Consider the following 27,748-nt stretch of genomic DNA (forward strand, 5'->3'; position numbering starts at 1 on the left):
GCCAAAAGAAACAATGTCACAAAAGTAAACAAAACAATTACTAAATAATTGTATTCATCATTATTAATACAAAACTTTGGTACTTTCTCTGGTTCGAAATGTTTTATTGGCTAATCGTTGGTTAGTCTAAATTTTCAATTCTTCTAAATGTATTCAGTTAGTCCAGATCAATTATTAAGGAGACAATTGCGGTTTTAAGGAGACAATAACCAACAATTTTCGAAAGGTGAAGTTTCAAAGGTGACCTCTTAATAGGTGTTCTTTGTATTCTAAAACCATCTGTGGGCGCGACCTAGATGGTACGCGAGCGAATTGAGCGTAACAATGTTAATCTAGTATTATTAAATATCGTCAACAAAATGATAATGTTACTACTAGACAAGGGCTGGCCAATATAAACATATACATAACCACCAAATATAATTGTTATTATTGTTACTTACTCTACCCAAAGACAATTCCTAAACTAATCGGATAGAACAAACGACAAGAATTGCACCAAACGTTGCCACTTTTAAGAATAAATTGAACACCATTATGCCTATCAAATAATTTCGTAAAAGCATACTGTTCTATTAATTGATCTTTTTTTTTTTTTGCTCTTTTTGGAAGTCAACAATACTGATACAGATACATGTAACTTGCATTATCACATTGTTTTGTCGTCTATAGTCTTCTGTTTTACACAATACGTATTTGCATATTTTCCACTTGTGGCTTGGTTTAAATAGACGAGGTATTTGTAAAGAGAGGAGTTCTGGGTAGGGGGTTGTGCACAACGAATGAATAAAGTAAACGGTACCCAGTAAGATGTGTTTTATATTTATTGTCTAAGCATAACAAGTTTTTATATTGATTTTAGGAATCTGATTTTGAAATACATTATGGTGTTATTACAGTAACAGTTGACGCTGTATACTTACTAGTGATGAGAGGTGGTATTGTTGGTCTGGCCATGATTTTTTTCGCCGGATGGATTGATTAGTTTCGTGGGGACTCGACGTCGTTGGATATATATGTATTCAGAACTGATTGAGATTGTATTCAGAACTGTTGGTGCTGGAATTCAGAACTGTTTGGTTTTGGATTCAGAACTGTTGGTACTGGGATTCAGAACAGTTGGTGCTAGGATTCAGAACTGGTAATGCTGGGATTCAGAACTATTGGTGTTGGGATTCAGAACTGTTTGATTTTGGATTCAGAATTGGTAGTGCCCGGATTCAGAACTGTTGGTGGCGGGATTCAGAACTGTTGGTGTTGAATTCAGAAATGGTTGGTGTTTGAGGCGGATATTTTTGTGTGCTGGTTTGGAAATTTATGAAATTAACAATCGGCTGTGATTGTTGGATTGGAAACAGCAGTAGTTGTGTGGTTGTATATCTTATGTTAATTATATTTCTATTTATTTATCTTAGTTTAATAATAGGATAGGTTCTAAATAATAATAATTGTATTATCAGATTTGAAGTTTGAATGTGAAATTGGCAACATGGCATTTAAATATGATATGGGTGGGTCTGTGTTGAAATATTCAGGGGATGCGAATGATGCTTCATTGCGGGATTATACAGAACCTAAAGCCATTTTTAGCGTTGAAAATGAAAATATTTCTAGATACAATAGAGGAGGAACATATGAATTATATAACTAAAATACGCGACTTGTTAAAAGCAAATTTTGAGAGTCAATCCTGGACATGGGGTATTGAATCGCAGTTGTTAACTAGGAAACAATTACATTCAGAAACCATTGATTAATATGCGTCGGATATTATGTTATGACGTAAGCAGATAAAGAAATCAGATTCTGAGCTCCTGTCTATTTTATGAGAGGGTTATTGCCGAACATTCGGATATTTTTTTTTTCTAAAGAACCTCAGTATTTTCGAAATGCTTTAGATGCAGCTCGGCTAGCCATATTTGTCCAGCGTACTGTGGATGAACCTTCCTCTGGTACTTTTATAAATAACCATCCCAAGTCCCGTGTTAGTACAGTAATGAAAATACAACGCTAGATACGATCGCGGGGATGGTTGCGCAAGTTTCTAATATATTAGACAGCATTGAATCGTCTAGTCGGGTTCAGTGGGTGATTCCTCCTTTTAATAGTAATTTCGATGATAGGAAAAATGTCTCCTGTGGTATTCTGGTCATGGACGATTTGAGAGCCAAGATAGCGAAAAATAAAATAAATAAATACCAGCGCATATCACCCTCAATACAGGAGAGATGCAATGCTGTTATCTTAGAGTGCATTTCACATTATGTAAATGAATATTATAATGATTGGGATAAATATTTACCGGCGATACAGTTCGCTTATCGTACAGCTCCGACTACAAACTCTGTTGGTTATAGTCATTTATACCTTTAATATGGCAGGGAAGCCAGGTTTCCGCTCGATGTGACATTATTAAAAAAATGCCACTATCCAGAAAAAACATTACGAGATCATAATTATGCATGTGTTAATAAGTCAGTTGGAGATATTTAGAGCTGTTTCTAAGAATCAAGCGAAAAATGAAGGAGCGATATGACGAACGCGTCCGCGAGGTAACATATAAGTGGGCGATTCGATTTGGGTGTATATACCTTCGTTACAGAAAGGTTTATCGCGTAAATTAATGAAATTTTGGTCTGGCCCTTATCTGTGTGGCCTTTTAATTTTTTGTGTTTGAAAATTAGTTCTGAAAGCACTGGTTCATGTGAACCGAAGGAAATTTGCATATAATCGATATGCACGACCCACTAATAATAGTTTACATACGGATCCGGAGCAAATGAGTGAGCTGCCTGAGTTCGAGATCGGGGACTGTCCGGAGGACTCATTTGGGCCGTTGATGGCCACTCGTAATTTAAAACGGTACGGAAATACCATTTAACCTTTCCTGGCATTCCTGAAAGTGATCAAGAGTTTGGAATCGAAACAATTATAAGAGGACGTTATTGTCAAAATTGTTTGGAATACCTGATTAAATGGAAAGGTTTTCCACACTCTCGGAATAAATGGGAAGCCGTGCAGAATCTGAATTCCACTGCCCTTGAGTACATAGAGAATAATCCTGTAAGGATTACGGGGAAATGTAAAGTTTGAATTCTGATGATATATAGTGTAGTGGCATGGTATCAAGTAAAAGGCAAATGTATGTAAGTCTGTATTTAGATATGTTAAATTCTCTAAAGCATGCGGTTATTATTTTGTCGGGGGCGTATATTTATTGTCTATAAATTAACTGATGACGATTACCAAATTAATTGCAATTTTAATGTAAATGAATCATAATACAGTATTAGGTTGTGTACAGATGACGACATAATCAATTACTTTTAATATATTAGCTCAAACTGTACGGTATATATGGTATATACTTGGATAATGCGTATGTTGTGATATAAAAAGGGAAAATGTTAAAAAAAAAAGTTTATTAGAATTGGATAATGCTAGACATGTAGATTTGTATCATATTTGATCAAAATTGATAGGGGTCAATTTTTATAGGGTGGGCGTATGTTGTGACGTTAGTCTTTTGTGGTACACAATACTTATTTGCATATTTTTCACCTGTGGGTTGGTTTAAATAGACGAAGTATTTGTAAAGGAAAGAGTCCCCGGCCAGGAGGTTGTGCACAACGAATGAATAAAGTGCACGGTACCAAGTAAGATGTGTTGTGTATTTATTGTCTAAGCATAACAACATAAGCACTTCATTGGTTATCTTGCTGTTTGCGTTTTTTCACGTTCGAACACGGTATCGTTGACCTAAACGCAACTCTATTAAACTGTTCGCCGAGTGTCACATTGATTGCAACACACTGCGAACACCAAGATAATGTAATGCATATTTACCGGGAGTGTGTAATTTAATGTTTACATTTTGTTGATAAGTCAGTCTGTGGAGCACATGCCAAGGAAGTTAAGAATTATTCTTTTCTTTGTTTTTTTAAACTTTTTCATTTATAAATTACATTCAATTATCGTACGAAGGAAGACAATTTAAATCCACCACATTTAGACAAGATGCTTTGAGCAGCAGAGGCAGATCAACGAAATTATTCTTAAATGATAATAAACAATAACTGACTAAATATCTACCTATATCAATGACTGACTAAAACCCAACAAATCGTTTTAAAACTGGTGTTTTAACATGTGTGTGTGGTTACATTGCAAAATGATAGTGGGAACCGAATACATTTTCGTCGCAACAGCGATGATTCAACTACCGTAATTGTTGAAAGAGGGGGGTGCGAAATTGATAGATTAGATCACTTGGCATGCTTTTTTCTTTATTCTTCTAATTCATTTATTCGTTTTAAAACATTAAAAAAACAATATGTTTTGTTTAGTTCAAGCAAGTTTTACCATTCGAATCTTACCTTTTTATGTATATCTCAATTATAACAATTGTATGTACTTTTTGTTTACAAAATTGCTTCAACCAGGTTACATGTTCACCTTTTGAATTTGCGAGTTATAAAATGTTTTATTATTATATATTATATTATTTCTAAGATAAATAAACACTTTAGTTGACGGAAATATAATCTATATACAATTTCCTGATTTATTAAAAGGAAAAAAAATAAAATATACTTTATTACTTACGTTAGCTTGATGATTAACATCTGCATCTGATTCAATCAAATTCTGACAAACAGTAACATTTTTGTAATAAGCCCCAAACATCAGTGCAGTCCAACCAAGCTAATGAGATAAAAAAAAACTGCAACAATTATCTTTTTCAAACACCAATTATTGAAGATTAACTAATCATGTTCAATTCAATGTTTTCTACCCTTTTATCTTCACTAAAGCACAACTGTTTTTGAAATAATCATTACCAATGACTAATTTGACTATGTGTTTTAAAATATTATATTGTGTGTGATAGACATTTGTTTTGTTTTTGCATCTATATTATTTGCTCTGAAGTCAATACATAAGTTTGTATTCATTTGTCATAGTTTTTGTTTATTTTAAGAAAGGTGAGCATAATAAAATATTAAAGAAATAATAATTGGGGATAGACTAGGTAGGTAATTTAACTGCTTAAAATTCAAACGTTAAATCTGTATTGTCGTCCAAAAACTATAATATGCCATTTTATAGCGTTGTTTCAGTTAAAAAAAAGGCATGTTTTACCTTACAAAAAGTCAACATAACAGTTACATTCAACCAAATATCCATTGGTTTTTCAGGTAAATGATAATTTGTTTTGTTCAAATTATTGACCAAAATAACTAAATATTATGTGACATTAAAATGCCATACAACAACAAAGTTAATTTTTTTAGGTGGAACTTGGATTTTTCCATCTCCATTGATGGACACTTGACATACATTTTGTATTTACAGTGTAAAGACAATACGAGATATATTTTAGCATGCATGCTACAGAAACGTGAGCCCATGTATGGAACGTCAAGTTTAGTTTTAGGCCTATACAATTAAATTAAAGTTGTCCAGCTGATTTTTCTTTGAATGTACAGTATTCCATAAATGAAATAAAGTCAGATCAATTAGTAAATCGAATTGAAACAAGGCCAATAGCCATTAAGTCGCGTGCTACAATGCATAGTGATAATATTACAGAACGATAAATAATGAACCTAGTAATTGTTCATGATTTATTGAAATTAATCCATGTATTATAGAATAATAGATTGCTGGAATTGTTATTTGAAATATTGAATATTACTTATATTATATTATATACCATATTTGATTGATCACTTAATTTCAGAATAACAATTCCATTTCAATTCCAAACAATACTTGGAAGAAAAACGAAAAATCACACAAAGATGTTATGTTCCCAATTAGTATATTTAAATTATTTATTATTATTTTCATTATTATTTTTGTTTAATGTTATTTTTCTTCTTTTCTGCATCATTGTTTGCATTACTATTCCAGTATTTGTATTTGTTTCTCTTTTGTAGGGACAGCACACTTTTATTGCACATAATAAATGACAAACAATGGGTATCTACATGATATTACACAGACTGATGTCAATATGTTAATACATTACAGATAATATGTTGGTATTGTGTTATTATTATTTACATAGAAAATAAATCATAATTGATTTGTAGGCCTACCTTGTCTTGAATGTTTACGCTCTTTGTATTTATAATATGGGTACATATACCAATCTCACTAGTCTTTGCACTTTCCGGAATCTATAAAATGTGAACCGATAATGCTATTAATATAAATCCAACTGTTTATGTAATTTAATGACATGCATTGATATTATTGTTAAACACAAGATCAGAATATTCTATTGTATACATCGTTGATCATGGCGATGACGATGATGATGATTAAATTAAATAAATTTTGAAGAAAACTAAAAAAAAAGGTTGCTGTTGAAGCTAAATTAATAAGTGAATTTGTTTGTCTATAATATGCTGTACAAAGATGGAATGTACTATTCTTTTTACGTTTCAACATAATCAAGGTAAAATACTAATATGATTTTTGTCAGTAGTTGCATAGTAAAATCACCTACCTTCAGACTATTGTCAGCACATAGTTCTATAAGATGTTTTTTAAGATCCATTTGTAGTTGCTATACCGTGTACTAGCAAAACATAAAAGAAGTGGTTAACGATGGATATTAAAAATTGGTTGTTAAATATCTAATAAAAGGAATGCAAACATGGTCTGTAGAGTGTTAAAGTTGACTACTAATCAAACACAAAGGCATGCTATCAAAATAAACGTTTATATTTAGATCTAAAAAGCTTTCATAAGCATAGAAGTTACGGTAATAATATTTATTATCATTTTAGATACTTGTGATACAGAATAGATCAACAACGTTGTCTCCTTCTGAAATGGTTTCGGAATTGTATATAAACGTAAAGCATAGATGATGTAAGAGAAAAAATGACGCTCAAAACGGCCACCACTATACGACGACAATATTTCTATTTATTGTGCGCAATACTCGTATGGACACCACATTTACTGTTGTATGTTTGATTTATGAACTTTTTTTTTTTAATTTAAATATTATACATTTGTAATATAAATTCTTAATATAAATCATTCTAAATTTGAATATACGAAACTGATTTATTTTTACAGATACATAGGAAATGCTCGTTAAGATAAATATCTGTAACTTGTATATAAAGCAACATTTGTAGTAGCTAACAAAACTAAAGTACAACTGTAAAATGCATAATGTGCAAACATTTTACATTAAACTTAACCATACACTCACGTATAGTTAAGTATCTTACTTATCAAACTCACCTGACTTTGCTGAAATATATGTTTCCTCAATCAACAGTTGACTGTTTTTGTACAGAACACCAGACACTATACATTATCATTTGTATAAGCGATAACAAGTACATTCTAAAAAGTTGCTGCAACAAGCGTGATTTGTTATTTATTGTTTGCTTTGATCTTATCATAAGGTGATTGGAGCTACACCGATGTGAATTGCCATTTTAGGTGAGCAAAGTAAACCATTTTACCGAATTTGTTAACGAGGTCGAAGTACAATTCATAAATGTATAGACATTACATTCCTCAACCACTAATTTAAAGAACAATGGGGTTTTTTTTAAATATAATTATAATTCATCGTGCTTATAAACTAAGTCTCATTTGAGGCTTGGGTAGTGGAGTTAAAAGAGTTACAACCCTGGCACTAGGTCAGGATTGCACCCTGCCACCAAGCTACAACTCCATTTCTATCTAAAGTTGATGCGTAATTGTAATATTTATTCTATTTTTAGACATTATGTAATACATTTTTAATTCACATAATTATTTAGGCCAACAGTATGTGTAATATTAGCTCAGCCGTTCCAATTTTCCTGCCGGGCTGTATACCGTTAGCAGTGTGACGGATATAGATTGGTAAGACGAACTAGAAAATCCATTTTGTTATCTACCAATGATAACATGTTTCAGTTGTTGTACACAGAAGATCAAACACTTTGATATCATTATTTGTAATATGATAAAAGATGACAGTTTGTATGGATAATAAAAAGTGGCGTGATTTACTGTTTGCTTTGATCCATGTCATAAAGCTAATTGGAGCTAAAGACTGATATCAATGTTCTATTTAGGTAAACCAAATTTCAAGTACCGGACCCCAAGTAACCCCTAACTTAATGCGATATTTGGACTTCAAGTAGAAATAAGTCCAAGCATATACAGTATATTTAAGGGATTATTTAAATGACGCCAGCCGGCATCGATCGGCGCTTTACCCTTCGCTTTACCTGTGAAACGGATTGTGTCATATTTAAGCATTCCTTTAGTTTCACATTGCCACCTTTTATCTGGGGAGTCTGTGAGGTGGTCGTTTGCATGTTTTTTTTATTCCATTTGTAACATATCCAAAGTGATATAGGCCTATATGATTATAGCAATTAATGTAGGTATCCTTAGGAAGCAAGGTTTGACTGTGACTGCTTTAACAAAATAATGATGCTCCTGAGATATATAGCTATATAATAAGTTATACGTTTTGTTTTTACCAGGTTCTCTATTTCAATAATTGATGACAACACTTCCTTCCTTTAATTCTAAAATGTACCAAGAACTGTCTATCGGTGACACATTTGTTAATGTAATGGGTTGTGAGTGAAGCACATTTGCAAAACGTGAAATATTCTGATTTTACCAGGTGACATAGACCATTTAATGGTTCTGATGTCTTTTAGTTTGGCTAAAGTATTATGTTTTACATTAATAATACCACTAATACAGTATATTATTATTATTATTATTGAAGACCAAAATGTAGGTTTTGGTCATACTTTGGTTTACAATTCACAGTAGAGATAGACGATATTTTAACTACAAAATGCGTACGTGCATTTGAACAAAATAGCTAACAATATCAAAGTACATGTGTATTTATCGCACCGTGAGTCAACAGTCTTCTTATTTGTTAAACGCGTTATCAGGTTAAGTTCAGTTGAGGTATAGTACTGTATTATTATTATTATATAACAGTAGTCCAATTTACGTATGTGAACTTATTAGATAATTGTGCATCAATAACATTCGAAAAAAATATGAACAACAGGTATGCACAATAAACAAACTTGGATCATTTATTCACCAGTCAACGTTTCGATTTTGTCTGGAAATGTTAGCTAAATTTTTAAAAATATACAACGCAACATGTGCCAAAAAGATTTATCTTTTTACTAATATTATTTCGAAACATGATCTCGTGACTAGCTTACAACGTGTGTAAGATATTTTTGGGAGGGAGTGAATTTTAAATGATTGAACCATTGGTACGTTTCTGATATTATTTGGCATACGAATACATTTCCGTGAATGTAATCAGTGGGTAATCGAATAGAATGAGGTATTTTAAAACCGCGAGACTGAGGTGGTACAGACTTAACCTCCTACTGCAAAATGAATAGTGAATCTAGAGAATCCTTGAAATCTTATTCTATTTGATGTAATGTAGGTACATGTGGCCAAATGCGCAGTAAGACATTTTTATCAATCAATACATGCCGCACTACAAGTAGATAGCGATATAATCGTATTTATTCGTGTCATATAATTAATATGTAGGCATACACAAATATAAAAGGAGGCGAATTGATATAAGTAGACCATTGCTCTACCGCTAAGCGGTCTTTAAATTGTAAAGCCTACTCGAAAAGAACAGTATAAACCTATAAAAACATATTGGACGAGTTTTCCTTGTTAGATCATATAATATCGATGATGTTATATAGAAATGGATTTTCTTGCGCAGAAATGTACGTACTGTTATGATTGTTGATTGAACAAACATGACGAACATTACCTTATTTGGTATTCTAAGCATAAAGTACGCCCTCAATGTGTTACTGTTCACGGTCTTAACTAAATGTGGGCTTATGTCAACACGGAACTAATATTTATTTTGTATTATTAAAAAAAACAATAGTTTCTTAATTATATAGTAAACTACACAACCAATGTAAATGTTTTGTTTTTTGTTTTCCCCTAATCAATTTGAATGTTTTAAAATGGCCCAAAAAAAGTTCGTATTCAAATATTTTGAAGTGTAACTTTTATCATCAGTAATAGTGTCCCTGTATCAAGCATTTTGAAAAAAAAAATAAGAATTGATTATATTCTGCTCAAGTTATACTAAGATAGTGTTTGTGCTTTGTTCTAATAGGAATTGGGGAGATACTATCGTTGTACGTCATCATTTCCATATTTAAACCACAGATAGATATGTGGTCATGAGCAACTCCATTAAATTGTGTAGGCAATCTGGACCAAGACTCCAATTCTGGGACACTTCTTGTTATTTTTACTAACGTTAGGTCATACGTCAAAACTACAAGACGGATCTTTATCACAATTCTTAATCATTTTTTCTCGTTTTACTCCTGATGGAGGTTGCAGCTCTCTGATTGCTCTTGTCTAATATAATAATGCAGCTTAAACGTTCGTGTCATTTTCTTGAATATTTCGATTGTTGAGTCCATCTTTTAACGACTTCATAAATAAGTTCAGTTGTTCAAAGTCTCTAGAAATAAGATGTTGTTTCTTATCTTGTTCGTAAACTGCATCGCGTGTTAATAGAAGGCAAGTACGAATATTGTCCTGCAGAAATATAAAAAAAATGTATTAAGGTAAATATTATATTTATTAGAGGGGTATGTTAAGGTAGGGTAGTTGTACAGTAGTGGTAGTGATGGTGAAGTATTAAGTTTCAAATGTATATGCTGGAGAGTTTATTCATTCACAATTACGAAGTTCAATAGTACAGAAAGAAGCGTGCGTCAATTTTGATACCACTTACCATGTACAGAACATGAATTATAGAAATAATCCTAATAGTGATATGGAAATATATTAGAAATGCCTACTAGAGTCGGCTGTAGAGTAAACTGTAGAGTTGTGGTATTCATTGGTAACGGTGGTAGATTCAGTGAATCGTAGATATTGGTGGTTAAAATAGTTAGTAGAGTAATTTGTAACTACCGATATGAATACTGGTATAGGACTACTTCAAAAAAGAAGCTTTAACTATAAAAGTGATATTTTTGTAGTGGTAGAGTAAATGGTGTCGACAGGTGAAATTGTAACCCAGTAGGTAGGTGATTTGAATATTTTATTTAATAACACGTGTACAATTCCCATGAATGTATCCCACAATGTATCCTCAGGAACCTTCAATAATTTTTCAAAAAAAATATTAAGAAAGATAATTTATTAAAAAATAAAAAAAACCAATAAGACTGCCATTGCTGTATATAATAAATATATCGGTGTTCAACAAATTCTGGATTAGTATACCTCTCCAATTGGAACACGTGACAACACCAACCACAATAACGAAAGTATATATAAAATGAAGAATTAACCCTTTATAGACACATTTTAAAATACTCCTAAAACATATCATATTACATTACATGTTATCTGACCATGTAAAGCGTTTTGATCCTTAAAAATATACGTTCAATGAGTTGTGTTGTTTTAAGAAAAGGTGAGAAAACGTTATTTTCTTGTTTTTATAAACTTACATTTTCTTTGTATATCACAACATTATCAAGGACTACGTGACCGTGGTATATATGTCTACCGTGCATGAACTGAAGCGTTCTTTTCAATTCAAGTTCCACATCAGTTATCTGTGCAGAGGATAGTTTGTTTTGTTTCGTATTGCAAGCATTATAACTGTCATGAACAACCTTAAATGAAGATGTCGCCTTATCGTTGTTTACTGAAAAATAGTAGAGAATAACTGAAAGTATAAATTGAAATGAAATAAATACTGAAATTAAATAATAAATCATAATACCAAGAGACCATGCATATTAATTCAAATAAATCGTCACAAGAGGCTGATGAATCTCGAGTTATCTTTATGTATCGGAATGTTAAATAGTGCGCTTGCTGTTGCCCGCAAAGGCTCTGTATTTGATATGTGTGCCACGTTTTAGGCATAGAAGGCCATTACATATTTTTACATCATGGCTTCATCATTTCCGATAGATAATGAAAATGGCGTGAACCATTCATTTACTAACCTGAACGTGTAGTTGAGTGAGCAGTCAATTGTAATGAACTTAACTTCCTCATTTTACGTTTCTTTGCATCGTTTATCCATAATATTGTATACAGATATGGATTGAGAGACGCATTGATCGGCAGTATCAGTGTTGCACTCCAAACGTAAACATCCACTGGTATTTCCCATGAACCTGTCTGAGCAATTATATTCCAATTAAAATTATCGGGAACCAGCAGCAGAAATCAGTAAATATAATCATCGCCATCTTGGTCGCCATTTTGACGTCTGTTCGATTTGAAACGCTTTTCTTGGCGGAGGCAGCTGTTTTCTTTACGATTACGAATATGTAAATATAACTAATGGCTATAACTAAAAAACTTAGCAAATTTAAACCCAACACGATTGCTACAGAGTATTCCCATCCAGATAATCGTGTGCTTGTTAATGGTAACGACAAACATACACTTGGGCGGCCGTAGAAATCATCGCCGAAGTAAGAAATGCCTAAGACTGGCAAAAATCCTAAAATCACAGCAATCAACCAACCACAAGTTACAATGACATAACTCTTTTTGCGGGTTAACTTTAGTCTACTGAAAGGAAATCCTATCGATATTGCTCTGTCAATACTTATGATAACCAGCGTGAATACTGAGAACTCGCTGGATGTCATAGACAACGCACCTGCGAAATGACACAGGAAACTTGATGTCCATATGCTGGCATATACGGCATATTCTCCACGATAATGAACATCGGCACTGGCAATTATGACCATGTAGACACCCATTAAAAAATCTGATATTGCAAGGTTTGTTATAAGAAATGATTGCACGTTAGTGTAACTGTTGTTTCGTACACGCCAGACAACCACGAAAGCGTTTCCTATAAGGGCACTAACACCTAATATCCACATCATCACTCGGAGGAACGATATTCTCATCAAGTCTTCGCATGACGAAAATATATCAGAAGGTGGTTCACAGTGTGTGGCTTCTGACACCATGCAACAGAATTGGTTGTCATCAGTATACCTGCAACAGAATATTGAAAGATAAACAAAGACAGTTCCATTATTGCCGTGATGTTGTTTTAAAAAGATTTTGTAATTTTTTTAAAGAATTTTAGGAATTCACTCAATTTTAATATCAAAACCTCGTGCTATGTGCCAATAAAGCATACGTGTTGAGACCGTAAAAATGGAGAGGTTTTGATAGTATAGCGATACAACGTAAATAACTAGTTAATATACTTACAGATGAGTTAATGATAAACCATTAAACATATCTGGGTCTATATCTTCTAAAAGATTATTTTCCATATGTCTGTAATAATTCAATGCAAAAAAAGACCTTTTGTAATAAATTCTTAATGAACTACTGTATAAAACTATTTGCTATAATACAGATGTTATGATCTAGGAATAGGAATTTGTTGTGTAGGAAGAGATTAAATGTATGTACACAGAACGCAGTGTTTTGGTGGTGTATATAATAACAAATAAAATGTGTGTTAACGTGAAACAATCTCGGAACCTTTGCTTCACATTTATAGACAGAAATACAGAGCTAACAAGTATTCACGTTCTTGACTTTTGTTTAATACAATATTCCTCTATTACATGTATCATAAAACAATAATCTTAATAACCAATAAAAAATCAATTTTAAACGGACTTAATATAATAAGATAAGATAACATAATAAGAATAATTAATAAATAAACAGCAATAAGAATTTGTTGAAAAAACATGCTGTTTTTTTCTTTCTTTAAACCCTAATTATATTGACATGATGTTAGTGTGTTTACTTACATGACAGCAACCGATGGCGCATTTTTAAGAACATTTGGTCCATTTGTTACTAGTCCATTGTTGTCAATAAATCTATTTAAAAAGTCAAGTTTCATTGTCAATAAAGGAACAGCAAAGCCATACATGCCATTTAAGCATACAGTAAATGGTTTTTATAATAAAATAATTAATAATACATTTACACACAACACAAATAAGTAATGCTTTCCCAGTTTATTAAGAGTATACATTTAACAATACATAATATTTATTTCTACTGATACTGTACAAGCAATGCTAAATACTACTAAAGCTTAATAATAAACTACATTTGGCCTCTTGGGGGCTACCACTCATATGACATCGCTGTATTAAAGGTCCAGTGTGTTGTCACAGGAGCCAGTAAATCAAATTGTTGTTATTAAGTATATCGGTAAGGATGTAAGTGACATCCGTTAGGTATATTGTGGAATTTGGGGGCAAAATAATTCCCCAGAATTATACCAGCCAAATGAGCAAATAGCATGAGTAACATATGAGTAGCGCCTGTGTTGAAGTTAGGTGTTGGATGATGCCGGGGGATGGCCGGGTGGGAAGATTGAAAAGTTTGTACAACTATTGAACGGCTAATTTAACAATGAGGTGTTAAGAGCAGGAGCCCAGAGGGGTCAACCTAGCTGGAAAGTTAACCAATTTCTATGTGGCAATTATCTACGTACATATCAATGTATGGAAATGACAGTCTGGCGCGTTTCTTTTGGTGGGTGTGGCTAGGAGGGACATTGTAAAGGGTAAAAAAAATGAGCTAGATCAGCTGAAAAGTTAACCCCATGAAATATTTTGCAAATTGTTTGACATAGAGTGAAATATAAGGAATGGCCATTGCCAGACGATTTTAGTGGTGGGGGGTGCCTGCCAGACCCCCATTTCTGGGGGGCCAAAAATGAGCTAGATCAGCTTAAAAGTTAACCCTCTGAAACTGGTGGGAAAATGTTCAATAAACTCATAATTATCATGAATGACCATTGCCAGACATTTTCAGTGGTGGATTGTGCCCGCCAGACCCCGTCAAACACCCAACCCCCCAAAAATTGAACTAGATCAGCTGAAAAGTTAACCCCATGAAATATTTTGCAAATTGTTTGACAAAGAGTGAAATATAATGAATGAACATTGCCAGATGATTTTAGTGGTGGGGGGTGCCTGCCAGACCCCCATTTCTGGGGGGGCCAAAAATGAGCTAGATCAGCTTAAAAGTTAACCCTCTGAAACTGGTGGGAAAATGTTCAATAAACTCATAACTATCATGAATGACCATTGCCAGACATTTTCAGTGGTGGATTGTGCCCGCCAGACCCCGTCAAACACCCCACCCCCAAAAAATTGAGCTAGATCAGCTGAAAAGTTAACCCCGTGAAATATTTTGCAAATTGTTTAACATAGAGTGAAATATAATGAATGGACATTACCATACGATTTTAGTGGTGGGGGATGCCTGCCAGACCCCCATTTCTGGAGGGCCAAAAATGAGCTAGATCAGCTTAAAAGTTAACCCTCTAAAACTGGTGGGAAAATGTTCAATGTACTCATAACTATTATGAATGACCATTGCCAGACATTTTCAGTGGTGGATTGTGCCTGCCAGACCCCGTCAAACACCCCCACTCCCAAAAATGAGCTAGATCAGCTGAAAAGCTAACCTTTTAAAACATGCTGTAAAATGTTCAGCATGATCCCTAGTATAATAAATGACCATTGCTAGACATTTAAAGTGGTGGGTTGTGTTCGCCAGACACCCATTAAACACCCCCCCCCCCCCCCAAAAAAAAACATCAACTAGATCAACTCAAAACCTAAACTTATAAAACAAAATATATGGAGCAATTAAGTACACTAAAAAACAGCATAAATGACTAAAATGAGAACTACATCATCATCCCAACACCCGACATTTTAGCATATGATACTTTATATAGTACCTTATTCTATCTACAGTAGTTTTCACTAGTTACAACAAAAAAACAGTCTTATTTAATAAGCTATGACTTTTCTGCACAAATTATTTTAAATTAATCCATATATTCCTCTTCTGAATCAGAGTCTTCACTCCATGCATCGCCATAAGAATCACTTGATTCTCCGATCTCTGTTTCTTCCGTTTCACTGTCAATTTGTCCTTTTTTATTCTTGATAGACGGCATTGAGCTGTTGCAGTTTCCCCCAATTCAAGACCAGCAAATGTTCTCAGCTCCGTGACTGCCATGGCTCGTTGAGTCATAGTCAATGACCACCGGCGCATTGCATTTTCCGAATTAGGAAAGGCAACAATCCTTCTCATACTTGAAGAAGAATCACGATTGACCGTCTGTTCTAAGGAAAGGTCAACAGCTGATCTACTGTAGTGCTTATTTGTACGTCTGATGGAAAATGCTCCTTTCTCCAGTACTTCAAGCAACTTTGGGTCAGCGTTTTTCAGTTTCTGTATGAATAGAGTTCCCCATCTGGCGTAGTTAGGTCGGTTCAGGGCAAAGTAAACAGATAATATGGTTGGAAATACATTAATGTAGCCAGTGATGTCATTTGTTTTCACAAATCTCTGAAGTTCTCTATGGAGTCGATTAATAAGAAAAATGTAAATAGCCCAGAATTGTGCTGTTGAACCTATATTTCCAGTAAGCACTGACTGGAAGTAATTCTCGTACTTCTGCAGGTGATTAATTACAACAGGATCCGATATATGTTCTTCAACCAATGATGGGTCCAAAGGTGCAGTTGAAATTATTTCTTGAAATGTGTGATGATCTTCTGTTTTGCTCCAAGACATTGGCAAGCAATTGGTGAATTCTAGTGCACCTGTTGTAAAACTTTCCTTTGATGAAACCCATCATTGACCCCTCAGCAAAGATATCTGCTTCTTGGAGAATATATTCGATACCGCTGTCGTTAATGTACGTTCCAACTGCTCCGTAGAACGCCAACTCTAGAAGAAACTGAACTCGGCAGATCAACGCCACACAGAATTAGACTATTGATACGTTGGTTTTTTGAAAATTTTACCCGCTGGATAAGTGACTTGCACCCAGAAACAGTTGCTATTTTAAGCCTTTTCTTTTCTTTCCCATTTTTTCGGCCTTTTCCACAAAATATGCAAGTTCCCTTTAACATGCCACATTCATCTGATTTCTGAAGAACACTACTTTTTCTTGTTTCACGGCAGTGTAATACCTATGACATAAAGGGTGATAGCTGATTGAATTTTCAGGTTGTTTCATAAGAAAAACCTTGTTTGTTGTATCAGCATATTTGTCAGACTTCATTTTCTTACGTAATGCAGCAGCATTCTTTACAGTTGACCATTTCATTTCACTGAACGCTCTTAATTTACAATCGTTGTCCGCCGTTACCGTTTGGCAGATGTAGCACTTTGAAACATGGTCAGTGTTCTGAAAGAAATGTAATGTCCCAAGTCAAGCATATTTAAATTTAAACCTCAAACTTTAAATTAAACTACAAATAAAAGTAATATGGAATGTAGAATACATTTTCAAAGAGAAAAAACATTTATTTAAAATTAATGATCACATTATACCTCTTTACTAACAGATACAGGTAAAATACTTGTTGCTGCTGGTCCAACTGCTTCACTTATATCCTGTTCTTCTGTAGTTTCAGAGGTTTTTTCTTGAGTTTTACTATGTTGTAATTCTTTATCTCCTTGCTCTTCTATAGTTGTACTGTACATGGATGCATTTTTTCTGCACAACTTTGTGACTTTTCCAAGGTTATTGATGTTTCTTCTGAATGTGTTTCCTCTTGGTTTATCCTTACAGATACTTTGTCTCGCTCTTTTGGTACTGTTTGCTTTTCGTTTAGATTCATTATGGCTGTCATAAACATTGAACAAAACACAACTCTACAATTAGTGAATTAATATATTATTGCACTACTTTAATTAACTGTAACTATATAAACACCATACCCCTTACTAGTGCTTACAACCTAATAAAGCATTGTCCAGGTCTTTCTTAATTACACTGTATCCTAATCTCAAACAATATAATTAAACCAATACATATACATAATACTTAGACTTGCCTAAAGCTTAATTAATGACATGGCACTGACTTCCTAACCACAATATTAGAAATTAGGAAACAACATTCCTAATGGTAATCAATCGTATACTTCTAACAAGTAAAACATGAATATTAACATAAATGTGTCAACGCCTGGGTTCATAGTTGCATTAGGCTGTTTACTGGGCCCCTTATATTAAGCAATAGGCCAGTGAGCGCTCATGCTGTTACGCCACTGAACGCTGTGGAATATCTATCAATGAGCCATAAATAGCCTAGGCCTAATTGTATTTGTTTAGTATTACTACACAATTAAAAAAAATCATAGCTGGACACTTACCTTGATTTAAAGATGTGCCACTCTCTATCATAATCAAAATGCATTTAATAAAATCAGCCTTTGTTTTGAAATGTTGATGATAATCAACAACATTATTCTCTAGGGAACCATTATAGAAGATAAGTCAGTTTCTAAATATGTCCTTTAACTGCATAAACCAATTGACTAATTGATTTACTTTTTTCCACACCACAAAAAGACAAAGAAGTCCTGTTCTGAATACCTATTTTACACTATGTTGAACTTATATACTGTACCATAGTGGCACATTTGTGAATTAGGTAAGGGGTTGGATGGATGGGGTGGTTCTATAATGAGCAAATAAAAATGTCTGGTAATGACAATTCATATCCTTGACAGTATACTACACATTTTCCCACCAGTTTTACAGTGGTTAACCCATGGCCTAATCTGGGTCATTTTTGGGGGTGGGGTGTTTGAGGGGGGGCCTGGTGGACACAACCCACCACTTAAAATGTCTGGCAATGGTCATTTATTATACTAGGAATCATGCTGAACATTCTACAGCATGTTTTAAAAGGTTAGCTTCTCAGCTGATCTAGCTAATTTTTGGGAGTGGGGGTGTTTGACGGGGTCTGGCGGGCACAATCCACCACTGAAAATGTCTGGCAATGGTCATTCATAATAGTTATGAGTACATTGAACATTTTCCCACCAGTTTTAGAGGGTTAACTTTTAAGCTGATCTAGCTCATTTTTGGCCCTCCAGAAATGGGGGTCTGGCAGGCACCCCCACCACTAAAATCGTCTGGCAATGTCTATTCATTATATTTCACTCTATGTCAAACAATTTGCAAAATATTTCATGGGGTTAACTTTTCAGCTGATCTAGCTCAATTTTTTGCGGGTTGGGTGTTTGACGGGGTCTGGCGGGCACAATCCACCACTGAAAATGTCTGGCAATGGTCATTCATGATAGTTATGAGTTTATTGAACATTTTCCCACCAGTTTTAGAGGGTTAACTTTTAAGCTGATCTAGCTCATTTTTGGCCCTCCAGAAATGGGGGTCTGGCAGGTACCCCCCACCACTAAAATTGTCTGGCAATAGCCATTCCTTATATTTCACTCTATGTCAAACAATTTGCAAAATATTTCATGGGGTTAACTTTTCAGCTGATCTAGCTAATTTTTTTGACCCTTTACAATGTCCCTCCTAGCCACACCCACCAAAAGAAACGCGCCAGACTGTCATTTCCATACATTGATATGTACGTAGATAATTGCCACATGCATAGAAATTGGTTAACTTTCCAGCTAGGTTGACCCCTCTGGGCTCCTGGTCTATGTGCTAGTATGCATCTTAGTAACCAACTAAAACACTCTGAATTCCTATTGGTTGCCAATTAGAAATTAGCCTATCCTACATTTTTGTGGTTCCACTATTAGATATACCCGTTGGTCTATAGAAATACATTGTCAATTACTGTGGTTGGAACTTTGATAAATTGTCTCCCTTGACTAACATTCACTTTTAATTACCTGTAGAAACAATATACCATTCATCCTAACACTTCTGTTACTCTGAAATCTACCCACATCTATATACCACATCCTTAGTTAAAAGTACTTGTGCTGTGTATAAACTATAATTTATTACTTTAAATTTCCTTAAATCTTACAATGATTTTAGCTTATTAAGTCCATCAAAGCATCCAGCCTGTATATGTTTGATTTTGTTTCCAAATAGAACCCTTCAAGATATAAAGTGACAATTAGACCATCTCTTCCAAAGTTAAACACTGACTGACTGTATTAAGTTTGTCAAAAAGCAGAAAGTGGTTATTCATTAACAACGTATTGAACATAAAACATACATAGACTGTAAATTGGATGGGTAAGAACCCGACTGCAATGATGGGGGTTGGTAAGCAAAATACATACAAGTTTGTTTCAGCACTTTGTTTACTAAAATCCCATCCCAATTATGCTGATAGTTTTTTTAATACTCACAGAGTTTCTAGATTAATTTGGTACGAAAAAGAGGACGTTGCTATTGACTCAATTCCATTCCACGATATATTACTGTAACATAAAAATAATATCAACATATTAGAATAGTTCAAGCCTATTAATATAGGATAAGTATTCTTCTTATCCATCCAAGTAATTTGGAATAATTTTATTATTTTCACAATTTATACTATTGATTAATATTGCTTGGTATCTTGATTTTAGCTTTAGAATGGTCCTTATAATCTAAGAATCAGTATTACACTTGTTAACTCTTATTACATACAGTGAAATTAACATTTGGAAGCGTGTAAAATTCATTTTCAATACATCATCAACTGTTAATAACGATGATGACCTTCTGACCCGAGCATGATAAGATTCCATATGTGAAAGAGAGCTACAAAAAGACAAAAATAACACGTTAAATAACAATCGTTTTTAAATTTTGTATTATACAGATATAATCAATATTGAACATCGAATTGCACAAAATACTACCATCCATGCGTAACATAATTTTAACAATAGTAATGCGATTGTGTACAACTAATTGTAGTTCTACACAATTAAATGTCAATATTTGAATATAATTTTTTTCGAAATATATTCCTCAGCTGCTACATTTTACTACATTTAATGAAATAATTATAGACCAGTGAACCCATGCATATTGGTGAAACCCTGATTCAAAATGATAAAATAGGCCTATGCCTACTGTATTTTATTCGAATTATAGTGATTCTGTATTGCTGTTCTGAGAACAATGTAGGTATGAGATAATAACGTATATTTACATGTATCTTGTTGATTCTGAGAGCATTTGAGCTTTTGAAACATTCCATCCTGTACGTTGGCACTTGACTGTTAAGCCGACACATACGCACCCCGTTGGACATTCGAAGCCTATAGAAAAAGTCACAAAATGCTAAAATCCGTTATGTGTAATGTACACGTTGAAATGCGACAGTAGGCTAATCAAAAGTATGTTAAAACTTATTTCAACATTAAACAAAGAAAATAATTAGCACAATTAATAATATGATAAACAAAGAAAACAATGTTTGTAACGCGAAGAATTTAATTAATTTAAAAATACATACTGCAGTACAATTCATCATCGGCATGTGAACACTCGGCAACACCATTGCACTTCTGAGATGGTGAAATGCATACAGAACTATGACACCTGAACATACCGGGGCATTCATAGGATTCTACAACACAAAATGAACATACTACTACTTTTTAATAATAGACTGTTGGGAAAAATGTAATTTCACTCTTTTGTGGGGAAACATAAATGGAATTAAAATACAAGCATACAACATAATCAATTACAAAACGTAACTCGTTTCAGAATAATTCCATTCTGTTGCTGTTTGCGGTCCTTGCTAGCGTGATGTCACTTACCACAATTAGTTTCATCCTCTCCGTTTGGGCAATCCCAAATCGTGTTACATTGCAAATGCTTAGCTATGCAGTATGATCCAGGACATTTGACAGTTTCACGTGGGCATTGGATGTGTGCTGAAGTAAAAAATATCATTTAGGCCTAATTAATTGTTTAATCATGCTATTTCCTTTTTGTCTTGTGTGAGTTCTTCTCACGTTTATTTAAATTTTCATTGATGAATATATTATATACATATAAATACATTTGTGATAATTAAAAGTAAGTGTTTAAAGTAGTTAAAATACAGGTATATTTACATAATAAGATGCCAGAATTCAGTATTAACCATATTTTTTCTCATTTAAAATTTTAGATACGATGTTAATTAAAATGTAGAAAAAAAAAATGGCGGTAAAATACATGATTAAAATTTTCTTGTTAAACTATCTTATTTGTGTTCTTATTTGTGTTCGAGTAGAGAGGCTATAAACTCAGGGGAGGAAAATGTAGTATCCTCCCTCACCAAGATAAGATGGATGGAATGAAAAAAGAGGAATGTAATAGATTGAAAGTTAGTTATTTAGAATGATAGCATGAAATGGTATATTTAATGAAAACCGTAAGGTTAGAGTCCATACACTGTGCAAGTCCAAGATGTGAGTTTGGCTCTGTGTGTATGTGAGACGCTTCATACCCGATGTCATCTTAATACAACTACTACTTACAATTTGTATTTACGGTATAACATATTGCAAATATATAAAAATATATAGAAGTATATATATTGAACAAATACACATACCTATAGATTACATTGACATGTATACGATCATGCTATTTCCATTAAGTTTGTTTGTTTGGGTGTTTCAATTGTGTTCTGATTTACTTTAGCTTTTATTTAGTGGTTTTGCATTAAACAGGCCTACTCATAAATTATTGATCATTTCTTTTAATGTTTAGGCTTGTAAACAATACACAAATTAGGCCTACAACAATTGTCCAGATGTGTTGCATCCCTACATCCCATTGGTAGTAATTGTGAGTCAATATCATGCACACACATCAAATCCTTTGAAATACATTCTCCGTTTTTACAGCGCATCTGATCATCCTCGCACTGGTTCTGGTTCCAGTATACTAAAATTGATTGAATTAAGATAATTATTATTAAAACAATTTTAATACATTTATTTACAGTATTAAATACATAATGTAATTAAAAGAAAATAGACATTTTTTTTTTAATAAATCGTAACAATATAAACTTTGATTATATCGCCGTATTGTCTAGCAACGATTAACAATCGCAAGTCAGGGTCCTCGTGTATTTCCGTAGGATTTTAATGCCCAAAGTGAGATTTCACTTGATTTCACTTTATTATGGTGCTAGGATACCAAAAATGCTAGGTAACAAATTTTCACGATCCCATAACCATGGTAACAGCCCCAATTTCAAAATGGCGACCAAATGGCCATATCTCCATAACCCTTTGGTCTATTGACAAGATATTGGTATCAAAATACTCGGAATATATATATTTATATTCGTTGTAATAGAACATTTTTACTAAATGCAACCGGAAATGCTATTTTTCTGTACTATTGACCCTTGACCTTGACTTGTACTGTATCTTAAAAACGGCTGGTCATATAAATTTAAAAATGGTCTCAAATTGCTCAGACCTTATATATTTATATTTATTGTAATGCAATATTTTGTTAAAAAATGTCCGGAAGCAAAGTTATTGACCTTTGACATAAAGAATAGCTTGCAAGTATTTTTATTCAGTAGTCTCTGGTCATATCTCCATAACCCTTTGGTCTATTGACAATATATTGGTATCAAAATACTCGGAATAAATATATTTATATTCGTTATAATAGAACATTTTTACTAAATATAACCGGAAATGCTATTTTTCTGCACTATTGACCCTTGACCTTGACTCGCACTGTATCTAAAAAACGGCTGATTATAGAAATTTAAAAATGGTCTCAAATTGCTCTGACCATACATATTTATATTTATTTTGATGCAACATTTTGTTAGAAAATGACCGGAAGTAAAGTTATTGACCTTTGACCTAATAAACATGAACTTTATGTATAAGCATTTATCTATTTGAGCATGTATCGGCAATGTGGTAGGAGATTAAAAATGAGTTTATACATTATTATTATCATTCGAATATTTAATTTCTAATTCACATATTTAGTTTTTATATATATTAGTATATACTTTATAGTGTAAGTAAACACATTTATCTATGTAAACAACTTTGGACAATAGTTAAAATTTAAGCAGAAATTCATTGCACTGTAGTAATTTTTCTTCCATCCACTTCACTAAAATGACGTAGTCAAATTGATGCTTCCTGCACTTTTCCTGAAATGTTAATTGCTATACTTTTTACATTTTTCCTGATAAGAAACTGGAGCTCCAAAATTGGATTAAAACATCTTTAATTACATCAATACCATGCATTTATTGTGTCAGCAATCACTCAATGAGTGAGAGTGGTTGATCTTCAACTTTTGTACCTTTAATGCATTTTCATATATGGAGGTTTCTTATACATTGAACAGCTGCCGGCCATACATTATTACGTAGTTATAGACGTTCCTTGGTTTTCTTCCTAGATGTTTCGAGATATGAGAAGCAATCTTTCAATGCTAACGTTGACTGCCATTTTGTGATTCATATCGCCAAGCCAAGGAATCTATTTAATGAGTGAGATTGTTAGAAGTGACCAAGAGGTTTTTGATGTTTACAGCATTTTATGATTTTATCTCCCTCCTTTAAGCTACTAAATGTTTTCAGAGAGTCCACAACCAGACTTTACTCACAAATTTCAAAAAGCTTCAACTCCTATTTTTTTTATTATCTCTGTTTAAGATATATTTCTTGACTTCTTTTGAAATTATTACTAAGACAATGTTAAAAAAAGTGTTATTATTTGTTATGAATGTATTTTGATGAAATCTTGATGGATTTGTGTGTTTTGTGTTGAAGAGTGAGTTCGATGGGATATCTAGTTCGATTTCCTCATCTTACGTAGTGCCAACAAGACCACCAACCCATTTTAACTGTTTTCCTTCTGTTCTAGAGCCTGATCCGGGAAAAAGAGCACTATTTAAATACATTTTTTTTCTTTACATTCAAATGAATTACAATCTTTTATTCACTGTTATTGGGTCATCTACATCAAGCTAAGCTGTTTCATTTGTGTTAGATGACAATGTGTCAGAGACGAGCATATAAATGAAAACCAGTTATGGGCAAAACAAATCTGCAAGATACCTTCCTAATAAAATAGGTTATAATTACCATCAAATCTCATTCTGACATTTACTACTTTTAGCCAAATCAGAAATCTTCAATTAATACGTTTATAGAGGTTCAAAGTGGCAATTGAAAACAATATTTGAAAATGCGAGTTTAGAAAAGAACTGAATAATAATAATAATTATCCTAAGTGAACACCAGGCTAGTGATCTGGAGGTTGTTGGAGTCCCACCTTACTTAAGTATTAATTATTATTCTTAGTAAAAGTGAAAATTACGTCAGAGTAGGGCAAAAAAATCTGACCAATGTTATCCATCCTTGTAATGTAAAAGCTATTCTCTATGTCAATGGTGAATAACTTTACTTCCGGTCATTTTCTTACAAAATATTGCATTACAATAAATATAAATATGTATGGTCTGAGCAATTTGAGACCATTTTTAAATTTCCATGACCAGCCGTTTTTTAGATACAGTGCGAGTCAAGGTCAAGGGTCACTAGTAAAGAAAAATAGCATTTCCGGTTACATTTAGTCAAAATGGTCTATTAGAACAAATATAAATATATTTATTCCGAGTATTTTGATACCAATATCTTGTCAATAGATCAAAGGGTTATGGAGATATGACCAGAGACTACTGAATAAAAATCCTTGTAAGCTATATATATGTCAAAGGTCAATAACTTTGCTTCCGGACATTTTTTAACAAAATATTGCATTACAATAAATATAAATATATAAGGTCTGAGCAATTTGAGACCATTTTAAAATTTTTATGACCAGCAGTTTTTAAGATACAGTACAAGTCAAGGTCAAGGGTCAATAGTACAGAAAAATAGCATTTCCGGTTGCATTTAGTAAAAATGTTCTATTACAACGAATATAAATATATATATTCCGAGTATTTTGATACCAATATTTTGTCGAAAGACCAAAGGGTTATGGAGATATGGCCATTTGGTCGCCATTTTGAAATTTTGACTGTTACCATGGTTACGGGATCGTGAAAATTTGTTACCTAACATTTTTGGTATCCTAGCACCATAATAAAGTGAAATCAAGTGAAATCTCACTTTGGGCATTAAAATCCTACGGAACCCCTATTTTCATACATGAGGAACCTGACTACAAGTGGAACGTCCTTTAACCTATGTTTATAACTTACAGCAATCCTTCTCATCTTCAGTGATACTTCCAGGGCAATCATTGGTACCATTACAGTTTATCCGAAGAAGAATACAGGTTCCATCGTAACACTGAAACCCAAATTCGCATCTAGCTATAAAAATGATAGTTGGCAAAAAAAACCCAAAAATAATCAAAATAATGTATATGCAGTATAAACACAAGGGCCACGAACTATTATAATATCTACTGTATATCAGAATACACATATTCCTGTAATGCTTTTGTTTTCACAAAATTTGAACACAAGTTGTAAACTTACTGCAGAAAAGTTCATCAGTTTCATCTGTGCATTGTGTAACAAAGTCACAGCGCATGTCTTGATGTATACACTCTACATTGTATGTATATCATAATTGAAAAACTGTTGACGTTTTTTTATACTATGTATATGAATTACGATGAGATAACTGTTATTTGAATTTGAGATACGTTCTAATAATTACATTTGTTAGTAAAAAAGAGTAAAGATATAAGGAAGAAAGGCAAAGAGATTATGGAGCAGCTGTACCAGACAAAGAACTGGTCACTGAAAGCCGAGTGTGTTCTTTCACTTGTGAATGTACCATTTGTGTTTCACAATGACATTTTCTTCAGATTTTCACCATCACCTACCTCCTAACAATTCAATGTCTCATGCAATCATATGTAATCAAACATTTACCTAGATTTTCCAAATACTTATGAAAATTTCCAATAAAAACAAAAGCTGTACAATTTGACAACCATTTTTTCAAACTTACCATTGTTTACATTTTGCTAGACCGATCGATCGATCGATTTCAAAACTTCGGGGTGTAAATAATTTCGTAAACTCTATGTTATGCTTAAGTACTTTCTATTTCAAAACAATCGGTAATTAACAAACTTATATTCTAACAATTAGTATAAATATGGTTTTATAATATTCATGACGAAATTGATTAAACTAATTTTAAAGTGTACTAAATAAAAGTTACAAACGTCGTGAAAGTTGAACGAGATTCAACCACTCGCGTGGCTTCACACTCAGGCACATATCACAGTCTAACAATATTGAGGGCGCTTGAATGTTTTTATTTATTTTACATTGCTTGAGACAGCTGAGTGTTGTGTCAATGCACTAGGTATAAACACTTAAATTACCGTTGTATAAAATCCACTGTGGCAGACCGGCAGCCAAGCTCATTTCGATCAAGCGAACAAGGTACCAATATCCGAGTACAGGAATATTTATTACGTAACACAATATATCAATATATGGACGTCTGCCGGCGTCCCCCTGCTGGGTGTCCCCCTGCTGGGTGTTCCCCCTGGAGCACCAAATAAGGGTCAGAAAAATGGGCTAGATCATGTTTTGGAGATACCACATAAAAGCAACTAATTAGAATTAACAAACATACTCTACTAAGTATAAAAAGTGCATTGCCAGACAAATTATCCACTGTATTAGCCCCGCCAGACACGCCCAAAAGGGTCACTAAATTTGGGCTAGATCATGTTTTGGAGATACCAAATAAAATCAACTTAGAATTAACAAACATACTCTACTAAGTATAAAAAGTACATTGCCAGACAAATTATCCGCCGTATATGTCCCGCCAGACACCCCGAAAGTTTCCCCCTGTTAACACCGTGATATAATTGGGCCAAAATAAATATGGAAAGTACCACATGAAACCACGTTTAAATGACTA

General features: G+C 33.4%; 1 protein-coding gene and 1 pseudogene across 1 annotated transcript in view; one reads left to right on the forward strand and one right to left on the reverse strand.

Annotated features, from left to right (window-relative positions):
• Nucleotides 1-27,748, reverse strand: part of LOC144842635 (uncharacterized) — a 298,292-nt gene that overhangs the window by 220,099 nt on the left and 50,445 nt on the right. The window lies entirely within an intron of this gene.
• Nucleotides 2,198-3,093, forward strand: LOC144842394 (uncharacterized; annotated as a pseudogene).

This window comes from Antedon bifida, chromosome 5 (genome assembly GCF_963402885.1).
Source record: "Antedon bifida chromosome 5, ecAntBifi1.1, whole genome shotgun sequence".
NCBI classification, from domain to species: Eukaryota; Metazoa; Echinodermata; class Crinoidea; order Comatulida; family Antedonidae; genus Antedon; species Antedon bifida.